General features: G+C 32.7%; 1 pseudogene; it reads left to right on the forward strand.

The window, feature by feature from the left end:
• Positions 1-3,798: 3,798 nt before the first annotated feature.
• On the forward strand, positions 3,799-4,356 carry LOC132698045 (WD repeat-containing protein 5-like; annotated as a pseudogene).
• The last annotated feature ends 18,150 nt before the right edge of the window (positions 4,357-22,506 follow it).

Below are 22,506 nucleotides of genomic sequence, written 5' to 3' on the forward strand. Positions count from 1 at the left end.
AGCATGCACTTGGCAACTTGACAAATCGTAAACACTTAAACTAAGCCAAATGTATTGGCTCATTGGTCGTAGATCTAAACTATCCTCGAACAAGAAAGTATTATTAGATTAAGCTACCCTGAAACCAATCTACTATGGGACACCGTCAGTAATTCCAATATACTTCAGAGGTTTCAAGACAAAGTGTTAAGTGCAATCGTAGACGCAATATATTAGGTGATATGAGGTAATACTACTAGTCAACCAGTTAAATGAGCGTGTCAATAGTGAAGTGCGTTGATTGAAATGCCTGCTGCCGTCCGACCTGCACACAGGACCCAGATAAGTTTAGTTAATCAAACTTGCATAAACAATAAACTCTGGATTTAGCACTTTGGTTATTATTGAGATTAATTTATAAGAGGTTTCTCACTGGAGTGATGCTCTACATGACATCATATAGTCAAATCAAGCGCTTATTGCCTATTAGGCAGATTGGAGTTAAAAAGAAATAGCAGATTATACAGAAGATGTAACCGCGAAGTTATATTAACACGTATATTTTACAGGAAATTATTTTTTCAGTTATTCTAAAGTTGGATACTTCCCTAAGTATCTGATAAATCAGACGTTTACTTTAATTTGCTTCCTTGGTCCGACCCTGGCCTTCAGAAACCGTGTGTCGCGTAGAAGAGCGTGTCAAATCGAGTGTCGTCGCTTAGTAAGACACATTCAGCAGGCGGAGAGGAGAAATGCGCGGAAACAATTTCGCCCGAACTGATTGGTTCTTCGAAATGAACATTTTCTTATGCAAATCGGCTAATAAATAATAAACTGCGGGTACGTGAGGGAGCAGGCAAGTGTTTTGTTAACGGGGAAGGCAACAGGTCAGGAAACGCACGAACGTTTGGGATTGTTCGTTTTCTGTTTCGCTGCCGTAATTGAGTTTTCAGCCGGGCGGTCCTGTTTTGTGGACTCGCGTTTTGTTAGCCCGTCGCTGGGTTAATTGAAATATGGGCCGAAACGTTGTTTCCGGAGTATGCCGAACGAGTTGCGTCTTCCGGTATTAGCTTTGAAGTAAATAATTAAAATTACGGCATTCGGTTAACGTAATTTATATATTTATTTATTTAGTACGCAGAATATCCAATAGTTGTACAGAGGCGAATTTCGGAGAAATCCCGGTCAAAAATCAGAAATGCCAACAAGATAGTTTCAGGCAAAGAAGTGGTGTAATTAATACAGATACAATTTATATATATATATATATATATATATATATATATATATATATATATATATATATATATATATATATATATATATATATATTCTCACGTATTGATTCACGGATGGAAAAATGTGATGACACTATATTCCGGGATATCATCCGTTCGCTCGTTGAACTCCTGCTGGAATCCTGCATCCGACTGGAATCCTGCAAATCTTGCATCCGACTGGAATCCTGCAGACGTTTCGCCAAAATCTCACTTGGCATCTTCAATGCTCGCGCTCCGAGTGTTCGAAGTGTTTTCGGAGCGCGAGCATTGAAGATGCCAAGTGAGATTTTGGCGAAACGTCTGCAGGATTCCAGTCGGATGCAAGATTTGCAGGATTCCAGTCGGATGCAGGATTCCAGTAGGAGTTCAACGAGCGAACGGATGATATCCCGGAGTATAGTGTCATCATATATATATATATATATATATATATATATATATATATATATATATATATATATATATATATATATATATATATATATATATATATATATATATATATATATATATATTTATTTATTTATTTATTTATATTTATATTTATATTTAGTTATATTTAGTTATATTTGAAGTCGACCGAGTTTTTTTTTAACACTTTAAAGAAGACGAATTCCTTCGGGATTAATAACATTGAAGAAAAGATTGAGTTTTTAAGCGGCACCATTGAAGCCCTTCATGCCCCAGTTAAAACAGTTAAGCTGAGCAAACCCTTATTGCCATGAAAACGAGAGAGATAGAGCATTTCAAAATCCAAAAAAGTAAAAAAAATTGTCAGAAACTGGAATAGATACAGACGCCAAAAAGCTGCATATTTAAAATTTGTTACCTGTGAAGATACGGCTATGATCTGGAAGCGTTGAAAAAGAATAAATAACATGTTAAGAACTAACCACCAAATTGGGAGGATCCACAAATTATCAAACAAATATCTCTTATCTACTTTTTCCAATACCGGCGCGGATACTGAGTTGACTGAATTTTATAAAACCAATAGGATAAGTAACATTATTTTTAATTTTTTATTACCATCTCAAGAAGGCATGAGCAAAATCATAAAGCAGATTATATCGAAGTCTGCCGGATGTGATGATATTGCTTTACTTGTGCTCAGACTGTGTCTGCCGGTCATACTGAATCACATTTCTTATATCATAAATGTCTGTTTAGAGACCTCCCGTCCATATGGAAGACAGTCATAGTTTTTCCAAACCCGAAGGTTGCTTTTCCATCCATTGAAACTCAATTGGAAAATGAAGATCTTAAATTTCCAAGAAAAAAATTAATTTATGTTAAAAGATTTATATATCCCTCAAAACGCTATATGCAAATATATATTGAATTTTAAAGTAGGAAAAAACTCTCTGAGGCATGCATCCTTTCTAAAGTTATATACTGTCTTCCATTATATTAGCCATTCTTAACCGTTGCTGATAAAACCACATTACAAAAAATCCAGAACAGCTGTGTTGAGAAATTTTGAGCGTATATCAGAAAAAATATTTGCCTTCAAATGGCTCACAATTAAATACCGGTTTCAATTTGTACTCGCAATTGTTGTCTTTAAGGTTATGAGATATTCTTTACCAACGTGTGTACCTGAAAGATCGTTTAACCTTTGAATTTGAACGCTGTTTAGCTATAATTAAGCTTTATAATAATTATAAAATATATTTTGAATCCAGCTCAGTTCTATTATTTAGGAAAAAATTTAAAGTCCATTTATTTTAATTACAAAACTCTCTGTCCTACACAAAATAATACTTTACGAATAATGAATTTTTTAAATTCTTATTATTATTGTAGCTTGTGGTTTCATCATTATTGTAATTTTCGGTTGAGTGACTATATTAGTTTGTATTGCCATTAAGTAATTTTGTCTAAATCTTGTGCAATATTTTAAAATATCTCAAAAAATATCATCTTAATGTGAGTCACGTAAAGAAATTGTTTTTTCCAATAATGTTTTGACTACGTTTTTTTTTATAAAAAAAAAACTAAAAACTGCAATGGAGTCGCTCCCCAGTGGTAAAAGCAAATTCTAAAAATTTATATTGAATTTCACTATGTACATTCTCAATTTCAATTTCAATTTTTGAGACCAAATTTAATTAGGAGTTGCAAGCAGCAATTTCTTTTAATAGCATTAAATGACATCGGAGTAAACCTGCAGAGTCTAATAGAGCAAACACTTATTCTTATCCGCACCAGTGGAATACTTGTTGCTTCGTAATCCAATATTCATTGACAGATTAATTGCTCAAATAGAAACAAGCAACAAGTTTTTTTCTCTAGTTAACCTACAATCACAATAACTTTAAATTTAATTCTCAAGAAAACATAAACATTTCAACCTTCAGATCTTCTTTGCTCAACTTAACGTCCAAAATAGCCAGGGAAATAGCGTTGACTATTGACAACAACCTTCTGGTTAGAGCATTTTTGAGTGAGTAGGTAGGGTCTATTTATTATTTTGGCGGTAGTATAGGTTCACTCAGGGTTTAGACGTCCATAAAAGTTCTAGATAATCCTAGAAATAATGCCAGTAGGTGCAGGAATATCTTCAATTCATGGTTCTGGAAGTTTACCTCATAATTATAATCAAAATGCAAATTCATTTACACCAACTGGCATTATGTTCTAAAGTTATATATGTATGTATATACGAAAGCTCTTTCATCACTCAAATTTAGCCCAAATGGTGAATGGCTTGCCAGTTCATCGGCAGACAAACTTACAAAAATATTGCTTGGTCAAGTGATAGTCGTCTCTTGATGTCAACCAGTGATGACCAAAGCTTAAAATTTGGGAATTGTCTTCAGGAAATTGCTTAAAGACTCTGAAAGGTCACAACAACTATGTGTTCTGTTGGAACTTTAATCCCCAATGAAATCTGATTGTCTCTGGTTTTTTTGATGAGTCGGTAAGAACATGGGACGCATTCTGACCCGGTGAGTGCTGTACATTTTATTATTAGCAGCAGATACCATGGACTTTGTCGCATTTGGGACACTGCATCAGGGTGAAATTCTCACCTAATGGAAAGTATATCGTCGCATCCACTTTGGACAATATTCTAAAATTATTTGGAAACTAGAGAAAAAGGATGTTGTCCTCTGCATTACTTACCATCCAGCAGAAAATATAATTGCATCCGTTATTGTAAATTGTATTTATTGAGATCTACTTGTCTAGTGTCTCAAACTTCATCTTGTTTGCTTTCGACGTACCCTTCTCAATCAAACTTTAACCATGTTATTACTTATTGTTATTGGGTAAAGCCATTAACAAAAAAATTATTCTTACTTGAGTGACAAGTGAGTCAGGAATATTTCTTTCTTCTTTATATATTTCTTGAGTGTTGACCATTTCTGGCAGTGTTGAATAATCGCTTTTACTGTGCGTTTCGAAAAAGTTATTTCACGAGAGTATAACAATATCGCGTCGAAATCATTTGTCGTTTGATGCAAAACAGGTTGTGAAAAATATTTATTAATCTTCACTCACTTCACTTACATAAACGTCAATATCGTCGATAAGGGACGTCATTAATAGAGAATTGAAGAAAATGATAGACAATAGTGACCAGAATCTAGACATATTGTCTTTATCAAAGCAAAGTTGTTCCTACGTTGAATAACCTGAAAAAGAAGCTAGAAGAAGATGAATCCTATATAAGCCGTACCAGCCGTAAAATGGGATTTAAGTACCGCAAAATAGACAAAAGGTTAGTAGCAATCGAATAACACAGATTACGTACTTGGCGATTAAATACCATCAAGAAATTAAAAGCTATAGGTTAAACAACAGATGCATAATTTACCTTGATGAAACATGATTCGATACATATGACACTATATCCAAAGGATTGGCTGATTCTACTCAAAACTGTCGGAGGAAAGCACCTTCAAATAAAGGAAAACGCATCACCACAACACACGCGGGGTCAGAACACGGGTTTGTCCCAAAAAGCTTGCTGTTGTTTATCACGAGGATACAAGTGCCAAACGATTTCAAAATTGCTTTCAAAATAATATTTTAAACAGTATTCCCAATAATAGTGTGATTGTCATGAACAACGCAAGCTACCACGGCTACGCACCAGTCTCATCAAGTTCAAAAACTGAAATGCAGAAGTATTTTTTAGAAAATGAGATTTATTTTGAATTCAGTTAAAAAAAGCGCAACTTTGGAAGTAAATTGATATGCAATTAAAAAACAGTATGTATGTGATAATTTGGCTGAACAGGCTGGGTTTAATCCAATAGAACATTTGTGGAACCAAGTAAAATCAAAAGTCAGAGCTCCTACTTTAAGTCCTAGTGTTATAAATTTGATAAACAATTTAATTTAAAATATACCAATTGAGAGCTGGAACAATTCATAATGAAACAGAATTAGATTTAGACATTTAGAACAAAAATATAATTATGTGTTGTTTTTCTTAGTTTAAATTAATAAGATTATACCCACCTAACTAAACAAGAAAAATTGTATTATTACAAAAAAACCTTTGAAAGTCCGTCCCTAATGTTTTCTCCTTTAATACCTGCCGGCCCAAGTTTTATTGCCGTCAGCAGGTAACTTCCATTATTGCCGGCAAAAGCCAGCACGATGAAGATTGAGGCAGACTATACCTGTGCTGGGTTGTGTAACGAATGAGCCAAGCCTCGCTCCATCTAAAATTTTGAAACAATAAAAGTTCAAGTAATTTGTGTCTTCGCGGAATCGCGTCTCGCCCTGCTAAAAGTAATACCGGTGCAATTACCAAGGAACAGCCCATAAATTACGCCGAAAACGGTACTCTAATACTCCGTAACGGCACCAGTTCTCATCTCATTCATGTTCATTATCGGTGCACTTATCAGCTGCCCGCCGATATATTGCCAGTACATTTATTTAACCTCGCACGTCGTCGCCCATATTATCCATATTATGTAGCTGGGACGCGACTCTGGTAGCAGATAAACCAAAATTCAATCTCGGATAGGTGTAACGGTAAACGCGTATTTTTTTCCTACGGGACCGGACTTAATCAGCCGATAAAAACGAACCGGTCCAAGAGGTACAATTAAAGGCAGGATACTAGTCGGCCAGCTGAACTGCGGGGAAACTTGAAATTAAAGCGGACCAGCGAGCTGCTTGCGACGCTTTTTCTATATAACCGGCCGGACTCGGACTCATTCATTCGAATGCGATCGGTTCGATTTACACCGCAACATCGAAACGTTAAATGAGATATTCGGATAGCTGGAGTCACCGCGAATTCGAGCCCGACCTCTTCTGTAAGGTTTGAAATGCACTCGCCATGTATTTGGGATGTAGTTGGCTTTATAGAGTGGGGTCACCTCTAGGGGAGACAACATTAGGTACACCATTAGCAAAGCTCAATTATTACAGTTTATAAACAGAATACCTACAAACGCGACTGGAGAAGCAGGAATTTCTAAAAAAGATTTCAATCACTGTCTTCCATACTGTATAAATCCTTTCATCCTATTTGGAAAAGGGACATAGAGTATATAGAGGAAACGTTCTCCAATAAACTTCAATTTTGACATGAACAGTGTATATGTCTGTTCTCTGGACCATAACCTCAAATTGTTGAGTTGAAAATATAATAACGGCGAATTCTGAGTCTTCTTTAAAAAATAAATTTTTGACAAATCTCTTGCTTCTCATTCATATATTAATAACAAACCGCTACTCACTGCTCACTAAACACTCACGCAGCTCATGCTATACTGAAAGTTCAAAACTATTGTATGCGATTTGGTTTTATAGTTAGTAATTACATTTTTTTATATATTTTTGTTTTTGTTTATTTGTTGGTATATAAATGCTCGAAACTTGTGAGACCGTTTTTATCATACTCGAGTGCAATCCTTTTTGACACTATTATTGTTATTCACTAATTGTCTACCTGCTGCCTCCAAAAACTCTCATATAATACCACCTAGTTCATTACGGGATATTGTAAATTCACACAGGAATCTTTTTAAAATTAGCGGATAATTAAATCGTTTCAGAATACCCGAACGATTTGGTGAAAAAGAACAAGCCCTTATTTTGAAACTTGTGGATTATTTCACTCTAGAAAAAAAATTAATGAAGGAGCAATTTAGGTTTCTAATAATGCTTTGTGCGTAAACTCTAAAATCTATATAACTTATTCGTCGTTTTTGGACAAAAAAATTCATTCATTTTAACAATAAGTTTTTCTCCTTTATTGGAGAACAGGTCACAGTGGAATTGCTTCTCAAAAATTTACACGAAATCGATGGTATTGATGTTTCACATGGTTCATTAATTAATGCATTAAAAGAGTCGACATTTTGTTGGAAAAAATGCAGTAGTTTATGCCGGAAATATCTGATGGAACAATCAAAAATTGCTCATAAACCACTGACATTTTTGGGAGAATATATGGAAAACAAGAATGACGCCTTTTCACTCAATCCGTTATTTTTGAACGAGATTTGGATATTTAGTAAAGGAGCGTCTAGAAAAAGCTGGCAAGACGATTCTCTAGAAACAGTTCGGAAAAAATATGGTGACTGAAATTATCAAGCTCTGAAGAAGCCAACAGGATGATTGGCGAAAAGTTAGCAAGTTCGACTCAACAAAAACCGACGCAGGAAGAATCCAAAAGTTTTGTAAAACGTATAATATTTTGGTGTCTGTCCTATTTATCAATTACTCTATTTATCTTATATTTCGATTCCCAATGTGACTTACACTTATGCTAGAAATTATTACTTGTTTTTCAGAAATAATGACTTATTTCTCAGAAATTCTGACATACTTTTCAGAACTTCTGAGCTATGCCAGAATAGTATATTATGCAATAAGTGCGGTAAACGGCATTTGACTCACGAGTTTATTTGACACGAGCAGAGCGCAGAGGGGCGAGTGTTTAATAAACGAGTGAGTTAAAAAGTTTACCGAACTTGTTGCATGCTATATTTTTTCTACGACCGTTAGTTTTTGGGTACATTTTCCCAAAACAACACGAATACATTTAGTGACATGACCGTCAGAATTGACAAACGTCAAAATTCAAAGCGTGGGAAATATCTCCGAAAACATCCGATTGCTTCCAATTCCGTGCGATAAAATCTCGGAAATGTCCGAAGTGATTCGGATTCATGGGAAACGAAACTGACGTGGTAAAATGACGCTTCCCGCATGCTAGATCGGTGGATAATTAGGTATTTTACAGGCGGGAGTAGAAAAATATTATTTTAATTATAAGATAGATATTTCATTTATAATTATAATCATCTTTATATGTTTTATTTGTAGAATAATTCGTTCAGTAACTATTTATTATTACTTATTACTTCAAAAAATGCTCACAACTCCAGCATGAAATGATGAAAATGTATTTTTATTTTTATTTAGAATACCTACTTATAGTATTCTAAATAAAAATAAAAATACAGCACATCAATGAATTGAAATGAATTTACGAAGAACAGTAACTTCGATTCACCTCCAAAAACCCAACCAGGTGGAAAATTTGTTGGTAGGTTGTGTTTAGTTTTTAGTAATACAAGGCGAAGAACTGTAAGGAAGCTCGAATCAACTTGCCGCCAAGGTGTTGCGACATTACCCCTATGGGCTATTTTATATGAGGTTATATAAAGTCTTTGATATGCACTCAAAATCCCCAAACTTGCGACGACTTACAGGTAACATCCAAAGGATTATTCACGAAATTTATCGTCCACACGTCTGCCGCCGCAACCCAGGTGGCCATCTTACTGACGCCATATTCAAAACATAATATTATATAGTTGACTAGTAATTACAAAAAAAAATTAGTTTGTTTTTATTTTATAGTACTTTGAACTTATAACATTCTTATTGGTGTACCCTTTAGTTTTTTTTCTATTTAAAAATTTCTAATAAATCTGCGAATACACTCTTTGAGTTGAATATTTTGTAGATGTCAACAAACCCGTACGGATTTTCTTTTTTCTTAAACATAAAAGCTTATTTTGCGCTGTCCGATTTCTGCAGCTGCGAATGTTCTGTTATCTCCTTAGAGGTGTATTACAAGCTAGCTTTGTAGCTTCAAAAATCCGGATATCTTCGGAACTAGTACGAATGTTTTGAAATTTCGAAAGGCCTAAACAAATGCATCAAAATTCGTGTCTCCTGTAATTGCTAAGATACTGTGAACCGACTTAAAGACATATTAAATTATATTCTAATTTCGTTTTCCTCTTTATCGTTGACGAGAAACATTAAACGCATTCTGCGAAAACTCGTAAGATATGCTTTCGACGAAAAATTATTTAAAAATTAAGAAATGGAAATGTTTCGCGCCGTGTCTTTAATGCTTTGTCAATTGAAAATTTCTTCCGCTTGGTCCCCAGTCCATTTCAGTGTCGGGACTATTGTCATTCATTGCTACAGATCCGGATTCCACGCTCGAAAATGGAATTTTTCTAGTACAGTTAACATTTTACCAGCATGTAGTTTCGTAGTAACACTAGTAATAACAACAACAAAGCAGATTTAACCGATCAAAGAAGATCACTAGTTACAGGATACTACTTATATGTGCACTTTTAAATCCAATATCAAAAAATGCTGAGGAATGATTTTGAATATGTGAATGAGGAACTAATTCGTTTGACGTTAGACATGACCGCTGACAGATTGTCAATAATGCGACATTTTTTTGGCAGCGCGCCCAGATCCTTCTAAATTTTCAGTGAACCAACGACTTAAGTGTATAGAGGTCGCTATTGAAAAAGAAAATGACGCACAGTGTAGGTTACTGTGTGAAATTTTGGTGCGCGCAGGGAATATCGATCACTCTAGTAATAGAATAATATTAACTTTCTGGCCTTGTGATAATAGTGTTGTTAGAACTGAAGAGTACGGTATGGTTTGCAGATGACTCTGTTATGTGACAGTAGGACATATTTCCTCTCTTTATTCAACTTCACTCCATGAACTTTTTATGTAAAGTCACTGATTTGTGGCGATAGAGTATTTGGATTCCGAATTTGAAGAGTATATAAAGTCTAACAATGAAGAGACTACTGATAACTTATAATCACATGATAATCTTCGAATTGGCCACCATAGCCATCTAGATAGACTTTAACTATTATTACAATAATATTATCGTTCTGGTTTTGTGACAATATTGTTATTAGATTTGAGGAGTACCGTGTGTTTCGCAGATCTGTGACGCTCAAGCATTTGAATTCCGAATTAGATGAGTATATAAAGTTTAGTAAAGAAGAGACTACTGGTAACTAAATCGCATGATTACTTACTATCGTCCAATAGTATAGGGTGCAAATATACGCACATACAAGATACACTGCCTAATCAAATCTACTAATTTATAGTTGTATGTTAGTTTCAACCTGTTATCAACATTTTGGCTCCATTCCTATGATGAAATATCTTTAAAGAAGCTTAGGTCCATGGGTCAAAGTTAAACTTCAAGCTTTCTGATTGCGCCACTGCATATTGAACTTGATAACAAAAATTAGCAAAGGAATTACTTTTCATTTGTAAGTAAATTGGTATAGGTACATACAACAATTTAAATCACACGCAGTGAACTAATCTAAAGTGATGATTCTAGTAATGGCGATTTATTTATTTCTTATACACATTAATATTAATGGTAGATTTTCAACATTACGTTTCATTTTTTATTCAAGTTTTGCAATTTTTAGGGGTAAATGATTTCATTGCGGTACACGCGGCTGTGATGTATTTTCATTAGTTATTATTGTGACAATGTTCTGTTTCTGAAATACCAATAATTTCATGCTGAAGTGAATTAATAAAAATTTTTTAAAATGGTAATATATGAAAATACAGATGAAAATTTCATTTGTTAATTTGATTTTATCATGTGTATGTTATAATAATATACATGAACCGGTTAAATATGCGTAAAGTTCATTTAAAAATCAGTTATGGATTTCAAAAAAAATGCTCACAAACGTCAATCGTTTTTTTTTGCATATTTTTCGCAGCCAACAGGAGATATACAGGGTGGGTCAAGAAGTAAGTGTCGATACCAAATTCGTTTTTTAAATCCTGTTTCGAATTCTGCGTCCATTTTGTTTCATATTTAGCCGTTCATTATATATTTGTGCACATTTGATATTATTTGCATTATAGACTTTAAAAAATTAGAAAAATAAAATCTTAACTTTTCTAGAAATAAAAAATTTAGGTAAATATTTGTGAGGTTTTTGAATTAATATTTTCCGACAAACTTTTTTTTAAAACGTTAAGAATAAATTTTAAATTTTTAAATATTTCATAAAAAATATTTTTTGATCCCAAAACAAGATTGTGGAGATTTCCGTATGAATATATAGGTAATTGAAGAAATCAGTCAACAAAACCACTCCATTTTGTAATTTATACCAACGAGCAAGAGAAGGACAACGATCCCCATCACTACGGTCTATGGTAAAATTTGATTAATTTTTGGTGCGTTAGTGCAAGTAATGAATTCTTCACATAACTGGTTTTGAAAATTAATATCATTATTAAACTGATTCCATGAAATTTCCATTTCCATATTTCGTGTCTCTTGTAATTGCTAAGATACCGATAATGAGAAGGGAATTTGTGTCAGATCCTGTAGAACCTCCGTAATCTAAAAATTTTTCGTTATAGTTGGTAAGTACTTAAAGTTATAGTAAGTATTCTAATTTCGATAACTTCTTCATTATTGTCGAGAATGGTTAAACGCATTCTGTCAAAACTCGTAGACGCTTTAGACGAAAAATTCTTTAAAAATAAAGGTATGGAAATTTTTCGCGTCAAGAAAGAAATTTGTCTTTCATAAATAACAATGTTTCAAAATAACCGTTAGTTTGCTTCTATTCTCTAAATATGCATTTTGCAATTAGCATCGGAAGAAAAAGCAACAATAAACAGTAATGCAATAGGGAGTTGAAAATCATCAGCTCAGTGGCGTCAGCACGTCAGAATAGTGCGAGAATTGTTCCTCACCTCTTCTAGATAGTTGTCGGTCCACATTATGGCAACTGTTTTTCTTCTACTAATTCATGGATCACGCACTTCACAATCAATTTGATAATAACAAGTTGCAAAGGAATTGCCTTTTATTTGGAAAAATATTGATAGGCAAGTTAAATAACTCTGAAAATAACTGTAATAAGAGTTTTTTCAGGGTAAGTGGTTGCATTGCCGTAGTATATCCCCCTTTGAGCCACGTGGTTGTGAGATATATTGACTATTTGATTTTAAAATAATATTTTTCAAATTTCAAACGACAATAATTCCCCATTTTTTACTTGTGGTGCATTGATTCAAGTAACCAATGAAGGTCTTGATATAAACGGTTTTCAAAATTGATGCTATTATTAATCTAGTTTTTAAAGAATTCCATGAAAATTGAAAACCGAAAATATTTTTCAGAGAAAAGTTTTCCTAATAAATCTTTAAGAAACCATATAATTCAAAATATTTTGGCCAAGCTTCCGGCAGGGAAACGAAATTAAAACAAAATCTGCTGCAGTTGCCGCCGGCGGAATTTTGATGAATTTTTACACTCCGTCGATTTCCTTTGAAAACTTTATAATGTCAATTGGTGTAATTCGCGTCGACGATCCCACTCGTGTGTAATACGTTTAATATTTTCAAAAAACAGCAGGCTTCAGTAAAATCCGAGCGCTTGTCCCTGACGGGAAAGCTTTGTTCGGGATACTCTTGATATTAATACTAAACATATTGAAGGAAAGTTTCGTGTTACATGTTTTATTTTGGAGCTACGAGTTTTCGTGTTATAGTATTATTAAAACGGTTTGAGGCAGCGATTCATCTGACACGAACTATAAATTTAAGCATTCTTGAGTTCGGGAGTTTATTTTGCACGTGCGCATGTAATAAACTAATATTATTTTAGAACAACTAAGCCTTTCCAAACAATACCCAGGCGGGAACTAACAGTTTTTAATGTCGGTGCTTGCCAAACTAATCAAAACTAACCAAAATTTTGAAAAGCACAGAAAAAGTAAATAGCGTTAAATACCTTATTTATAAATATGTCCTTCTATGTCTTTTTCGTATATTTTCTTGGACCTTCCTTAACATAAACGATGTTATTCTTCTGCACGCATCCCGAATCCTATTTTCCAAACCTTCTGGTGTTATAGGGGGATTCACATAAAACATGATCTTGAACATATTCCCACAAGAATAAATCTAGTGGCGTTAAGTCATATGATCACCTCTACAGTTGCATTTCTGTGGGTAATGATTATTTCAATAATCTCGAACTGGATGGTAATGCGGAAGAGCTCCATCTTGCTGAAACTACATTTGGATCTCGAAGTTATGAAGTTCAATTAAATCATTTTGAAATAAGTTTCAATATCTAGGCCCGTTAAGTGGTTCGCGAAAAATATATGGTCCAATAATTTTAAAGTGTTTTATTCCACACCACACGTTAAGTGACCTATGCTTTTGGTTATACACTTCCCGTAGCCAGAAAGGAAGCAGTTAATAATAATGCAGGCTATGATAATCAACTGCACCACTACAGTGGAAAGTAGCTTCATCGGAAAACATTATTGTAAACAAAAATGTACCATTTGCTCAACGTCACGGTCTAGAAGTTCCATATGCAATTAACAATAGATTAGGATGTAACACATAATAATAATAATAATAATCATCGAAAATTTTCATTTTAAAATTATCCAAATATATTCGTTTATTTTTAACATCCTCTAGCATCTAATTACAATTCCGTTCAAATATATGTGAGTGATTCACCCTTAAAAATTTTCTCATAACTTTTGACAAATGGACGAGGAATTATGCTTCTGATATACATGGAAAACATAAAAATCTCTCGGCAAGCTTTTCCCCGGTATACTTTTTCCAATCGACTGGAATTATTCTCCGTACCCCAAAAGCTCATTAATTCTTTTACCACAGTAAAACGCTTTCAATAGCTCAAAATGTACAAGACTGAAGAACAGAACCTCTTTTTTTTTCACTGTACAAGCATGTCGAGAGCTTTTTCTGTATTCCTTGTATATCAGAAGCATGTCAACAACTTCGCCATTTCTACATTTTTTATAGGAACCAAGATATCGTCCTGGTGATTTTTTTTTCAAATTTCTAGGAACGTCCGTTTCCCTGTTTCTGGCACTGGGACATCCGGTATATAGCGAAACGATTTGTTTCACTACCATCGAAAAACCTGCATCTACTGAAAATAGCCACAACTATCTTAAGCGCCAAGTTGCTGCTGGGTAATTGATATAAGTCGAGGTTGTTGTAACGCTTGCATCGAAGGTGAGGATAGAGAGAACGTTTATCTATATTTTAGAACTTATTGAAAACCTGCTACTCAGCGGCAGCCGGTTTCATCAATTTTTCCAATTTCCATAACGAGTACATTAAAAACTGGTCTAACGTCGACGAATAATTGAGTTTGTGTACTTATTGGCGTGTCTGATTTCTACGGAATCGAATATAACACGATAAAGTCTTCGCGGTTGTCGCATAACTTATATGGTTAAATCCAATGACATTATGCATCTAAATGAGACCCTACGGCAGTCCTGACATCATAAATTTTGCCATACCGTTGCCACATATTCGACTTATAACTTTTATATTCTTCTGAAAATAGTTTTAAAAACAAGCAAGTATTTACATGATGTTGTGTTGGTACCTACCCTACCTACAACGATGAAGAAATCCAGAGAAACTACACTTATGTACGGTATAATATATAGGGCTCATAATACTACCCTGGGGCATCCTGTGGTCAAGCGTAATAGAGCATTTAAAACTACACGTATTCGTTAAAACCAACATAATGAAGGATTAACCCAAGTACCGTGGGGTTGAAGATGTCAAAATGTTGCTAAAATCTGTTAACGTCGGGATAGTTGTTTTATTTTCATCACAGGCTCTGAGTATGTTATCTGTGATATGTGAAAGTTCTGTTTCCCAACTGAAACGAGATTGGTAAATAAAATATTTTGCGCCCTTTTCTCCCATTGCCTTTTCAGGAATCTCTGATGGTATTGACTGTTTATTTGAGGTAAAGCAAAAAATAAAAAGCCTGGTTCTTTATTTCGCATGTACCAGATGTTGGCTGTATTGCTGGCCATGGCCCTTGACCTTCATTGGCTATATAAACAATGTACATCCCTCCTCTTTACGAAGACATCAAATATGTATCGACACAGACAAGTATTTACAAAAGGTTAATGGTATTTATTAGTTTTGAATTTTAAATTAAATTAAATCATGTATGAAAATTATTTATAACAGTCTATTTTACAATAGAAGGGCAAATTACTGTTTAATTTAGGCAAATTTAATTTTTTGGTATTGTAATAATTATGGCGTTACCTTTACTACATTAAAATAACCGCAATTTTGTCAATACTACTCAAAATATATGCAGTGTGTTCCGTTAGTTATTTAAAATATTTAAAGAAAACTCATATCATATTAAATGAACAAAATTAAAACATTGATCTCCCTGTTTTAAATTGAATTTGAAAATAAAGGTATATGTATACATTTACAAAGGTAACTGTATACATTTGCGCAATTATGTTTGACAATCATTTTCTTCCTAATAATGTAATAAAATTTGCGTCAAAATTTCAACACTGATATATATTAACGTTATATTTCTCTAAAAAGCTAAATTTTTTAAGAACTACAATGACCTCTTACAAAATAAGATAATAGTATTACTACTAACAAATTTGCATATTGCATTAAAAAATCTAGGTTAGGAGCTTTAAAACTGCTAGGATTTTTTTGCACGCTCACCTTCTGAACTCCTTCTAGAGATCGGGAACTTATTCTGAACTTCCCGCAAATATCTCACCAGACCATGAGCTCTGCTACAAACAAGATACTTTAGAAGAAAACTAACCTAGCTCTTTTTATAGAGAGAATCCGCAACACCCGCCATCAAAGCGACCTTCTTCCAATGTTTCTCGAAATTTCTGCAAACCTATCTCTATCAGAGCTGGTTCCTCTTTATACCATGATCCCCGATATTCCGATGAATTGCATTTATCATCGACCGAATGTAACATTGATACATTTCAAAAAATTTTGTCTGCCCAAGGTCAAAAAACGAGACATGAGCATGGTAATAAATCACTCCATCGTTCTGAAACTGAGAAATCTGTTCTTTGAAAAGGTCCAGATTTCGTTTTCGCTCCACATGTCTTTAAAAAGGATCGGTCTTCCCAAAACATATCCTCTTTAGCGAAATATGTAACTTCAATTTTAAAATCTTTCACAGGAAAATGTTCCAGTTTTATGCTTAATTCTAGTCAATTTTTGACGTGTTTCTTAACTCAAGTTCCTGTTCTTAAAACACTAGCCTCATCTCAAACGTTTTAAAATCCGAAAAGCTCTTTCCAAAACTTTTTATTTTAATGTCTATCTCAATCATTCTTCACATGTAAGGGACGAATTTACGAGCAAACATCACAAACCGCAATGGGTTGCCCACTCTCCCCTGTCATACCTAACATTTAGAAAAACCTGGCATTGACAAGTTCCATCTGAAAGAGAATTTCTGAACTATCTAAACTTCACACACACAAACATCAATTTCACAATCAAATTCTCCCCTTTCTAAATATTCTTATTAAACGAAAAACATAAATAATCTCAGATCATTCCGTTTATAGAAAATCGACTTATACTAGCCGGAAATCTGTATGCCACAACAGATAGAGACAGAAAAGTTTATGGTGGAACTATGACTTTAATTGACTTTCCATAATTTGAATAGTTTTTTTTTGGTGTAATTTAAAAAATATTTCGATATTAAATAAAAAAAGTAGTTAAACACGCAGAATACAGTAAATTGTTGCACAAAAATGAGGCATTTGTGCTGTACCGCTCTAACTGTTAATTTTTTACATAAAATTTCTAAGATTATAAAACTAACCTTTTTAATTTTCTTATGTATATTATTTATCTATTTTACTGTAAGAGGATTTTACAACAACTTCAAAGTTGCGAGCACAAGAAACAAATTTCAAATTTTCCGTTCCATGGTACTAATTCATTTATCCATGGCATATAAAAGAAATTGGAGTTTTAAGGGCATATAAACCATTTGAATTATTTCATCAGCTCCATATTTGTAAACAGTAGTCAGTTGACGTGCTTTCAACATGTTTCACTACCTGTTTTATAAATATCAAGATAGATGGCGCTCTAATCATATAATTTCCAATTCAAAATTTCGTTAAATTTTAAACACAATTTTAGTTTGATCATAGATATAAGAATTTATGAGATAGTTAGTTTAAATAATTTATTACGAGCAAAAAAAAAATAATTTACGGATAAATTTTAGAATGTTCTCTCAGATAGTGAGTTCTTGGAATGACAAATCATTTTATGTAAAAAGATAATTTATGTTCATGATAATCTAATTAATACAAAAATTTCATTATTAGATGATTAACTAATCACCAGTGAGAACAAACAATACAAGGCTTGAAACATCCCACTTGAAACCAACTCGAGAAAGTGCACATGTTGCAAACTCGAGAAAGTGCGAGTGTTGCAAGTATCGTTTTCAAATTATCTTAAGATCAAAAAATTGAAATTTGCAGAATTAAGGAGTTAACACATATTAATGATAATAATAATCTTCATCTTCTGTAACTATAAACAATGTTCGTATAATATTATCCATAAGTTAGGATGAGATATGATAAAAAAACTGACTGTGATGCAAATTTAAAGAAGATTAATATCCAGCACCAGGAGATTCTAATTTGTTTAATTAGTTAACTGCCCAAGTTATTTAAGAATTACTTCGATTTTACAAATAATCAAGAAGAACCGACGAATATATAATTGTAACGGAAAAATACCGAAGTATTCGTGCTAAATTGTCGAAATGGCTAGAATCTATTTAAATAACAGAACTCAGAACCTAGAAGGAAAATTTCGCTTTTTTTTGTGGCAAATTATTTTCCCACATTTTGTCCCCAATTACTTTTCCCCTAAATACTTAAGTATCCGGTGAAAGATAGTTTGGTGCCTTCTATAACTAAAATGATTTCTCTGGCTGTGATAATAGTTCATTTTATTAATTTTTGTTTTTGTAGTATGTATTTATGTACATACAAGTTTTATTTTCATTTTGACGATATCCAACACTAATCGTCACGAGTCTAAATACATAGACATTGTTTTTGAATATAAATTTCAATTCGAAACTGTTTTTTATTGTATAGGCGAAACTTCTCTCAAAAATAGCTGACTCATGAAGCTATCAGTCCTGTTGGTTATTTCATTTTATTTGACATAAAATCGTACGAAACAAATGATTATTAGTAAGAAAAACCCATTAATTTTACGATGTCCATACGTTGGGCACAAAGAAAAATCTAATACGTGTAGTAAATTATTGAAACGTTTCAATGGCGTTTACTCCAATAAATACCTTTATTCCTCGTTTGTCATGTATTATTGCGCCATTTTTATTGCTTCGACCACTTACGTACGGAACTTGTAATCGTATTATCATATTTGCTTTTATGGATCGACATATCTCGCAATTAGAATTTGTTATTATGCGTTATTTTCTGGTTATTCATTCTCACGGATGCTTGCTCAACTGCTGCGGCACTGTTTAACGTCAGCCAGGAAACGCATTTTTGCCGCTCTCCTTCTAACCGAACATAAATTCTCTCAATATGGCAAATGGTTTCGATCCGTTCCGTTTAGAAGTAATAATTCTCGCATGCTTGGTTCGAGAAAGAGTCGAAGCGATATGCTTTTGTTAATTGAACGCTATCGTTGATATGCTTTATGGAAGCAATCGTAATTGTTGACAATCGAGGTAAAGCGCTGCGTGGCAATAAAGAACACGCTGCAAATTTCATTATTTCCACACATACAAAATTTAATGTATATATCTCTTTTTATTTTTTAATTTATTTATTATATCCAGATAAAGTTGCATTGGTACTGCAATTAAAATGCCATGATACACAATTTAACACAGAAACAGAATAGAAATTTCAATAATGAATTGGTTAATGAAAAAAAAAGTAAGATTAACTTTTTTAGGTAGGTAACGGGTAACGTTTATTATGGGATGATACCTTGTCTCACAACTATCTATCTATCTAGCGTTTCATATACCTAGACTTACAATTTTTTTATAATATTAAAAATGCAATACTAATATTGCTAATAGAACCAGAAAAAATTCTTAAAAACTAAAAACAAAAATGCAAAACCAAAAAGAACTGTTTAATTCGATAAACGCTCTAACACTGTCTTCAAAACTATTGAGCATTACAATAATAATAATAATTTGCACTAAAAGACTCTATTCAACAAGATTATTTTAGAGTCCAATAATATTCTTTGCTTTAAGAAAGTCAAAATATTTAAATAAAAGGAAAAAACTAAATCAAAAGTTTACTTATTTGTTTTGGTTTTTCTGAGCTTATTGCAATATTTTCTCTATTTTTGAGTCACCTTATATAAACAATTCGATCTAACTTCAAGACAGGTGCAGAATAAATGACTGTTGTACTTTACAAAACTGTTGGCATAATAAAAGTACAGCTGTCGGAAAACGGCCTCAAAAGTATATAATAACCACAGCCCATTTTTGACCAAAAAATAAGTCCACCAGTTCTAAAACATTCAGTATAGGCCATAACAACCCCACATTGTATGGTTGAGTACAAATGGGAGTATCTACTAATGCAATAATATACAGAGTTTTACATTTAAAATTTTTCCAAAATTTGGTTTCCCACATACAGAAATTTCAAAATAATTTTAAATTGTTTCTTTTAGTCTTATCTATAAATTTTGTATTTTACATTTATTTCTAAAACAAATAATAAATTATATATATTACTTTGACGCATTATTTGTGCCCTGCATACAATAAACTGCTAAATTATATAATTAATCATGTTTTATCATAATTATCATAATTATTATGACAAAAAACTACTAATGAAGAAAAACATATAATCGCAGATAACCATAAAAAACTTACTAAAATAAATAATTATTATTAATACTAACCTTAACCAATTGCTAACTACACTATTTAATAAAATGGGAAAGATAACAAATTTTAACACGTTTTGAATTAAAATATAGAAGAAAAATTAAATAATTTATAATTTTTTGCTGTCAAATTTAATTGGGGATATAATTTCGTCAATCTGTTGTTATTTATGGCTAAAGCACTAAACCTATATGTGTCAAATTATCGAAGCGTTTCCGTACGTCTATCTTCTCATTCGATGCACGTAATTGTACGGACATAAAATTCGCCAACGGTTACTATCAGTGCATTTGGTGTAATTTAGTCTTATTAAATTTTCTCGTGCATTTTTTGAATTTTTTGTCCTGTATACTGTTTGACTTGCAAATATTTTAGATGCACCTAATATGAATTTACAATGCATCAACTTTTGGCAATATTAATAATAATAATAATAATAATATATCGTCCTATATATATAAGGCTACTCAAGCTTAAACCTGGTAAAGGAGACTAAAACCTGGTTTACATAGATAGCGTATAAGCTTATAAATACATCAATTGACATAAATTGTGTGCCAAACAGAAAGTAAACAGGTCTGGACTGATTTTAATCAAGTGATTTAAATCACTTCATGTTTTAAATTTAAAGTCATGCTTTAAATGCTTTAAAACTTTTTTTTATTGAAACCAACACAAAAAGCACAACTTGAAAATATTCACACACACAACAAACACAACTCTTTAAAAAATAAGACAAATAAGACAATAATATTATACACTTTATGCTTCTGCATTTTCGTTGTATAGTTTGAACAAAAATACTAATTTTCCCCCTTTTTCGATCCCCATCCTGTTCCTTATATTTATTTATGTGTATAATAAAACCAAACGTGCTGAAAGTTCGTTCTACTGACGCTGAGGAAGCAGTTGCACACACGATTTGTTTTATAACTGGTAGCTGTTTCCCAATTTCTGGCTCATCCTTTTGTGATTGCGACCGTTGCATTCCATTTACGCTTTTTATTATTTCATCCGAAAATACGTTTTTTCAAAATTTGTACAAATGGAAAAAGTCCAGTGTTTCCATATAAATTATTAATTGTTTCTAATGTCAGATTTTTTTCTTCGGGTGTTAACTCATATTTTTTCTTTTGAGGGTTCAACACATAGGCTATAAAATGAGGTAATGTGAGTGCCTTTTTTTATCGACCTTGAATTTTTTGTATTTTTGATAAAGGTATTTCTGCAGCATTCTCGAAGATATATTCCACAGCATCTGAGAGAGTAGTTTCTCTGCAAAATATCAAGAGCAACTGATATTGGTTTTAAAATGCTTAAATCTTGTTGTTTTGTATGTTTAAGCCCATTATTTGACATTTTTTTCAAAAAATAGTAAAGGGTTTATTGGACTTTATTAAACTTATACTGTTAACTTTTTATTTAATACGTCGAAAATCGTCTACATTCTTTCCTAAGCTATAGAAATTATATAATATGAATTCGAAAAACTTTTTATATGTATCGTAAAAAACAATAAGTATCTAAAATTTATAAACATTAACATAAATAGAATATGCATGAATTAATATCTTGGAAATAAAAACACAAAAAGGACATGATATTTTTTAAACAATAAATGCCCTTTTTTTTTTTGGAAACATTTTTGTAAATACCGTAAAAGGTGAAAAGTTAAATAAAAATGAAATAAGTAATAATAAAACAAAATAATTACCTACCTGTATTCGTCTCTTACTGCTTATTATCACATGCCTTTATGCCTTTAGTCTTTCAACTCTCCTTTGAATGTCTTTTTGCAGATTATACAAATCGCTCTACGTCCAGATTTATTTGAATCTGTTCTTCTAATGCTATTTTCTTTTTTTATAGCCATTTAAATGTTTTCACCTAATGTCCTATTTTCCACAAGTTCCACTCCTTTGACAAAAAACCAACTAAATACGCTAGACGTATTCGTCAACGACAATTATAGATTGGCACAAAAACAGGTCGCGACAGTAATAACAAATATATGCCTCGTAACAGAAACCAATAAATAAATATTTTTTAGAGAGAGAGAGAATGACGACTGGAGGAGTAACGTTGCTTTAGTCAGATATATGCCCTTTGGGTAACAATTCTTACATGTTCGGTAAAGAGTAAATTGGAGTCGAGTAGACAACAAAG

This window comes from Cylas formicarius, unplaced genomic scaffold (genome assembly GCF_029955315.1).
Source record: "Cylas formicarius isolate icCylForm1 unplaced genomic scaffold, icCylForm1.1 PGA_scaffold_2__14_contigs__length_35257938, whole genome shotgun sequence".
Lineage (NCBI taxonomy): Eukaryota > Metazoa > Arthropoda > Insecta > Coleoptera > Brentidae > Cylas > Cylas formicarius.